The following is a 6117-nucleotide window of genomic DNA, read 5'->3' as shown; positions in this document are numbered from 1 at the left end:
TTGCGCCTGCCCCCTGCCCCCACCAGTAAGATATGCTGAAGTCCTAACTCCCGGTGTCTGTGAATGTGGCCTTACTTAGAAGTAGGCTCTTGCAGATGTAATTAGGATGAAGTCATTAGGGTGGGCCCTAATCCAGCACGACTGCTGTTCTCCCAAGAAGAGAAGAGAGACAAAGGCACACAGAGGGAAGACAGCTGCGTGAACACAAACGCAGAGATTGGAGAGATCCTGCCACAAACCGAGGGATGCCTGGGGTGACCCGAAGCTGCAAGAGGCAAGGGAGGAGCCTCCCCTAGAGGTCTTGGAGGGAGCATCGCCCTGCCCACATCTTTTTTTTTTTTTAATTTAATTTTATTATATTATGTTAATCACCATACAGTACATCCCCAGATTCCGATGTAAAGGTTTGATGCTTCATTAGTTGCGTATAACACCCAGTGCACCATGCAATACGTGCCCTCCTTACTACCCATCACCAGTCTATCCCATTCCCCCACCCCCTCCCCTCTGAAGTCTTCAGTTTGTTTCTCATAGTCCATAGTCTCTCATGTTTCATTCCCCCTTCTGATTACCCCCCTTTTCTTTATCCCTTTCTTCCCCTACCGATCATCCTAGTTCTTATGTTCCATAGATGAGAGAAATCATATGATAATTGTCTTTCTCTGCTTGACTTATTTCACTTAGCATTATCTCCTCCAGTGCCGTCCATGTTGCAGCAAATGTTGAGAATTCGTTCTTTCTGATAGCTGAGTAATATTCCATTGTATATATGGACCACAGCTTCTTAATCCAGTCATCTGTTGAAGGGCATCTCGGCTCCTTCCATGATTTGGCTATTGTGGACAATGCAGCTATGAACATTGGGGTGCATATGGCCCTTCTCTTTACTACGTCTGTATCTTTGGGGTAAACACCCAGTAGTGCAATGGCTGGGTCATAGGGTAGTTCAATTTTTAACTTTTTAAGGGACCTCCACACTGTTTTCCATAGTGGCTGTACCACATCTTGATCTTAGACTCGGAGCCTCCCGAACCCGGGAGAGATTAAGTTTCCACCGCTGTAAACCAGCCAGTTTGTGGCCCTCGATTACCGCAGTGCTGCGAACCCGGTGCTGCCCGTCAGCACAGGAATGGAACGCGCTTGCTTTTGCTAGGGCAGCAGAACACAACAGGGCTGTGGAGCCTGTGTCCTGAAGCCTGAGCTGCCTCCTACATTTACTGTGTGTGTAACTACGGGCAAATTTACTAATGCCTCTGTGCCTCAGTGTCTTCATCTGTAAAAGGAAGATGCTGACCTCAGAGGGCTGTGAGGATTCTAACAAGCCAGGACTCTTAGCACACTGCCTGGCAAGTAGAGCGGACTCGGTAAATAGGAGTTGTTGTAACAGTTTAACTGCTACCTTATATTCACAGCAAATTATGTTAGTTTTCCATTTACAGCTGGGATATAAAGTTTTCTTTTCAATTAAATTTTAGATTAAAATTGAGTCCATTCAAATAATATTAAGTAAATAACAGTGTGGGTGATTGGTGGACGTGGCAAACATTTTGAAGGTGGTGAAACCCATTTTAGTGGCTAGTTGTTTATGCCAGGTACTGTTCAAAGTGCTCTATGTGTTTTAAGACATTTAATTCCTTCACCCCTCAAGAAGATGCTGTTATAGCTCCATTTTCCAGAAAAGGAACCTGAGCCACAGAGCAGTTAAGTGATTTGCCCACGGACACATAACTGTTAGGTGACAGGCAATTAGGTTCTTGAGGCTGTGCTCTTGACCTCTGCACTAAGCAAGTGGAGAAGGCTTCTGGCCAAGAGGTCTTCCTGGGCTGGAGTGGCTGTCCCAGCTGGGAGTCTGCTCTCCAGACATGAACCCAGCCTGGGGAGGAGCTCTGGAGGTTGTGGTGGCCATCCCCACAGATCCTCAGCTGTTCCCGTCTGACAAAATGATTCCTCTCCTCCTGGCCCTCCCTTTTGGATGTCCAGAGCAGCTTCCAGGCATCAATGCCCTCTGGGAAAATCAAATGCTCAGTGTTGATATTTAATCTATGATAACATGTTCCCCCTCCAAGCCAGCTACTGAAAAAACCAGGCCCGAGGGACAATGAAACCGGTTTTATTGTTCCATGCTAAAACAAACATTGGGCTTCACAAGCTTACAGCTGGGAACAGTATACAGTTCTGACGAAGGGGACTTGGGTAATGTCCCCACTTTGGCATGATGGGCGCCTCCCTGCATGGAGAACAGACGGTACTGCGGGCCCTGATCTCTGGCGTGGGTCCCCTGTACTGGTGGGAGCTGCAAGTGGACCTGTCCAGCGAGGGGACCCCTTTTTCCCATGGCTTCTTCTCCTTAGTCTGGCTGGTAAAGAGCAAACTCAACACTTCATTAGAGCCAGAAACCCAAACAAAACTCTGGGCTCCAAAAATCAGTGGTTCTACCACCAAATCATGGAGCAGAAAACAGAATTAGTATGTGGACAGTTCTTTGAAAGCTAATGGTGGAGAGTGGTGCCAAAGCAAGGCAGCTTCGGGTCCTGACTTCTGGTTTCCTCCAGAACACATCAAGTACAAGAAAAGAAGGACCAAAAATACGTGCTTTCTTTCCAGGAGAAAAGTGAACCAACACACAACTCTCGTATTAAACTTCCCATTTCCTCAGACCTGCAAAGAGCTGTCAGTGGTACAAATTCAAGGGTTTCCCAACAGTGAAGGCATGTTCTATGTATTTTTCTTTTCACTAGAAAATTTCTTTTGGTTTTCCGAAAATGTAAGTGTGGAACAGATCTCTGATGACTCCACGTGGGCAAACAACAAGGACACACAAGCAATGGACATTTCAAAGTAATCCATACGGATTATTAGAAATTACAAAACTAGAAAACACATAAAACCCCACTAAACTTCTTGCCTTTACAGTGGAATATACTAAAGAAATAAGCTGCCAGCCTTGGAACTTTCTATGTTTTGGAACAAAGATATGAAAACTTTGGAAGTCCTTAAGTGTCCCTTGCTCTATAAAATAATTTTTATAAGTTTCTATATTTTATATATCTAAGCTTTACTTATACGGTAGTCCATAATGGTTAAGATTTTACACCCTATTTTATAAACATCACTCACATATGTATTATCTCATCAAGATTCTCTTTTGTTCTATTAAAAACACTGTAGTTAAAACAAGACACAAGAGTCTATAGGTTCTCTGCTTACATTTCCATGGGGGAGTGAATGTCTTTCTGCTTTTTCCTCTAAACGACATCTTCTCCCTGAGCCACATGGAATAAGAGGCAACAATTCCAGAGGGTGAAACTTAGACTCTCTGGTTAGCAAACTATTCTAGGGCAAACTTCTGGGCTGACCTCATTCTGATCATTTTCATTCATCCTCACCCACTTCCCCACTCCTTCCACCACTTTTTGGCCCATGACTTCTTGGAATCTCTATGGTAGAATCTGTATGGTGGAATTGACAGTCCAGAGATGATAACTTTAGGAAACAAGGAGAGTGGGGGTGCTTTTCTTAAGCCTCTGTTTGGCTGGCAAGAAACCAGATTCTTCATTTAATGTTAAAAAAGAAATATTTGGTCTATTAGCTAAGCAGAGTCAAAGGAAAGGCTAAATGTCCATGAAATCCTCCACTTGATAAGTCATGGAAAATTCCCAGAGACTTAAAAAACAGCAAGTGTACAAATTAGGAGTGGTGATTTCTTGTTGCTGTCAATGGGAGAAGAAGAAAGAAAATGTGAGAGGAAGCACATGGGAATGAGAGGCCCTTGAACACAAGACTTAGCTAATTGTGGTCTAATTAGCTAATGTGGTCTAATGGTTTCTGGGTACTTAAAGTTGTTGTGTGTCCACTGCCACCCCCAATTTATACAACTTGCTTTTGTGTGGGCAGTTTGCCTGTACTTTACCTTTCCAAGCATCATCTATAAAAGTAAAATTCCTTCCAACTCTGACATTCGAATGACTTTTCTCTGGAAAATGAAGTCACTGAAACTTAATTATAGGTGGGCTGTAAGGCCTCATGGTAGTAACAAGTAGATTCCAGAATCTTAAGGCAGCATTTCTAGATCCTTTGCTGCTGGGGCTAAAGAGGAGCCAACCGAACCTGAATTCATCCCAGAGGAAATGGAACCAACATTGAGTCAGAGGAGTTAAGAAGCGAGGACAGACAATTGGCAACAGCATCACTGACCACGTGTGAGAGGCAGTGTCATCCCTGAATTATCCTTTCTGTGGTTTCTCCATACCTTTTAGCTTCTCACTCACCACCGGGCAGATAAAGCCAATACTTTGGAGTTGTTGTTGCTTATTATCACTTTCGCCTGGGGTTATCTGAGAGGAGGGTGTGGCTAAAACGTCCCAGTTACTCATTTAATTAAGAGATGGGTGCTGGTTTGAGCCCTGCATGCGGCAACTTCACATAGAAGAAAACATTCCTGTAACCACAAAATATTCCTTACTCTGCTTGTTTTGGCTGATGCTTGCTCCTGCTTACAAGCAGGACTGCATGAAAGGCTGAGGCGGTTTCAGTGCAAAGTGTAATCCTGAGCTTTCAAACAACCAATGTATCCAAATACTGCTGTGTTCTTGTCATTGTCTTTAATAATCAGGGCAGCATGTGCTTTTAAAAATAAATTCTCATTGATGTCTTAATATAGGGGAGAAGATGAAATGTATGGCTCGAAGAGTCTTAGGGTACTTTTGAATTGCATTTATCGGTACCGTGGCTCTCTGTAGTTAACACAGATAATTTACAATTTGTATTTTAGGGTAGGGGGACCTTGCTGGCTCAGTCAGGAGAGTGTGTGACTCTTGATATCAGGATTGAGTTTGAGCCCCACGCTGGGTGTAACATTTGTATTCTAATTTTAAACATTTGTATTCTAGTTTTAAAACCAGGCATAGAAGATCTCTAATGACTTGCCCTTTAAAATGACTTGTTTCTGAGCAAAAAAGAATACATAGTTATAAGTAATTTTATATCTTTAGACTTTGAGTAGCCTCTCTGTAGTCTGTGGTAGCTCTCTTATTACATCATGGATTTTTCTTCTGAAATTCTTTATGTATCAAGCCCTCATTTCTTTAATCAGTATGTCCTAACAGAAACCCTCTTGATCAGACAGTGTTGTGGGGGAAAGATAGCATGGAATCAGATTGGAAAAGAACACAGATATGGTGGAAAGACTCAGGATACTTGGTGGGAGTCAGGAGAGGGGGTTAAAGTCATGGGCATTGTGAAGAGGCACTGACCTCTCTGGCTTGAATAACCAAGAGGAGAATATCATACCATCCCCTGCCTGCGCTGCTCCAAAGGTGAGCTGCACAGACTGGTCAGTCATAGAGCTGGAAGGAATTTGATGTCTAGTCTTTTCATTTGTCAGTTAGGTGCCAAGGGTGGGAGAAACTGACAAGATACAGTTTGGCTCTGACAAAAGACAGAATAGCAGAAGGGGTGGGAGTAACCTGGAACAGCCTGTGAGTCATGTGCTGTTCCCCATGCTGGCTCACCACCCACAATGCTCTGGATGAAGACAGATGTGTTCCTTCTCCTATTGGCCTTCTGTCCCAGAGGCCGGCCTGTTGGTACTCCGGTACCAACCCTGATGTCCGAGGACTATCACATGGTCCACAAACTCTCCACTGAGCAGTTTCCATCCAAGCAGATCATTTGTCCTCTTCAGTATCCCAGTTGTTGCTAGCTCCTCCTGGGAAGATGACCAAGGCAGGGTCTGCGAAGGTGAAAAAGATTTCAGGATCTATTCAGTGTGAGAGCACCCTGGAAAGAACTATAGTTTTCTTGAAAATTATTAAGCCTTTTGGACAGAAGTCTTTCTTTTCATTTCACAGAAAAGGTGTTCATCCTTCCGGGAGGTACACAGCGTCTAGTTCCCCACTCCTGGTGATGCTAACTGTGGTCTTTTGGTTAAGGTGGTTCTCTACCCGGCTGCACCACTATCAAGTTGCTGTTTTTCCCTTTGTGATTAATAAGTGTTGTGAGAGGAAAAACTCTGAGCTCTTCAAGCTTTCATCCACTAATTTTAATATCTACTGATGGTTCTCGCCTGAACCAAGTATTGGTCTAGTGGTTGCCAAGTGGTAGTTTTTTAAAAATTCC

At 43.7% G+C, this 6117-nt stretch overlaps 1 protein-coding gene across 2 annotated transcripts in view; it reads right to left on the bottom strand.

Moving 5' to 3' along the window:
* Positions 1-1029: 1029 nt before the first annotated feature.
* SH3RF2 (SH3 domain containing ring finger 2) overlaps positions 1030-6117 on the bottom strand; it is a 133129-nt gene continuing 128041 nt past the window's right edge. For both annotated transcript variants that reach the window (XM_011231634.3, XM_002924686.4), the window contains exon 11: positions 1030-5731. The gene's annotated coding sequence lies outside the window, so the exon portion shown is untranslated. The remainder of the gene's footprint in view (positions 5732-6117) is intronic.

The sequence above is a fragment of the Ailuropoda melanoleuca genome, chromosome 3 (assembly GCF_002007445.2).
Source record: "Ailuropoda melanoleuca isolate Jingjing chromosome 3, ASM200744v2, whole genome shotgun sequence".
In the NCBI taxonomy this organism is placed as follows: domain Eukaryota; kingdom Metazoa; phylum Chordata; class Mammalia; order Carnivora; family Ursidae; genus Ailuropoda; species Ailuropoda melanoleuca.
The sequence above is the reverse complement of the archived record's forward strand: the minus strand, read 5'-3'. Positions and strand labels throughout refer to the sequence as shown.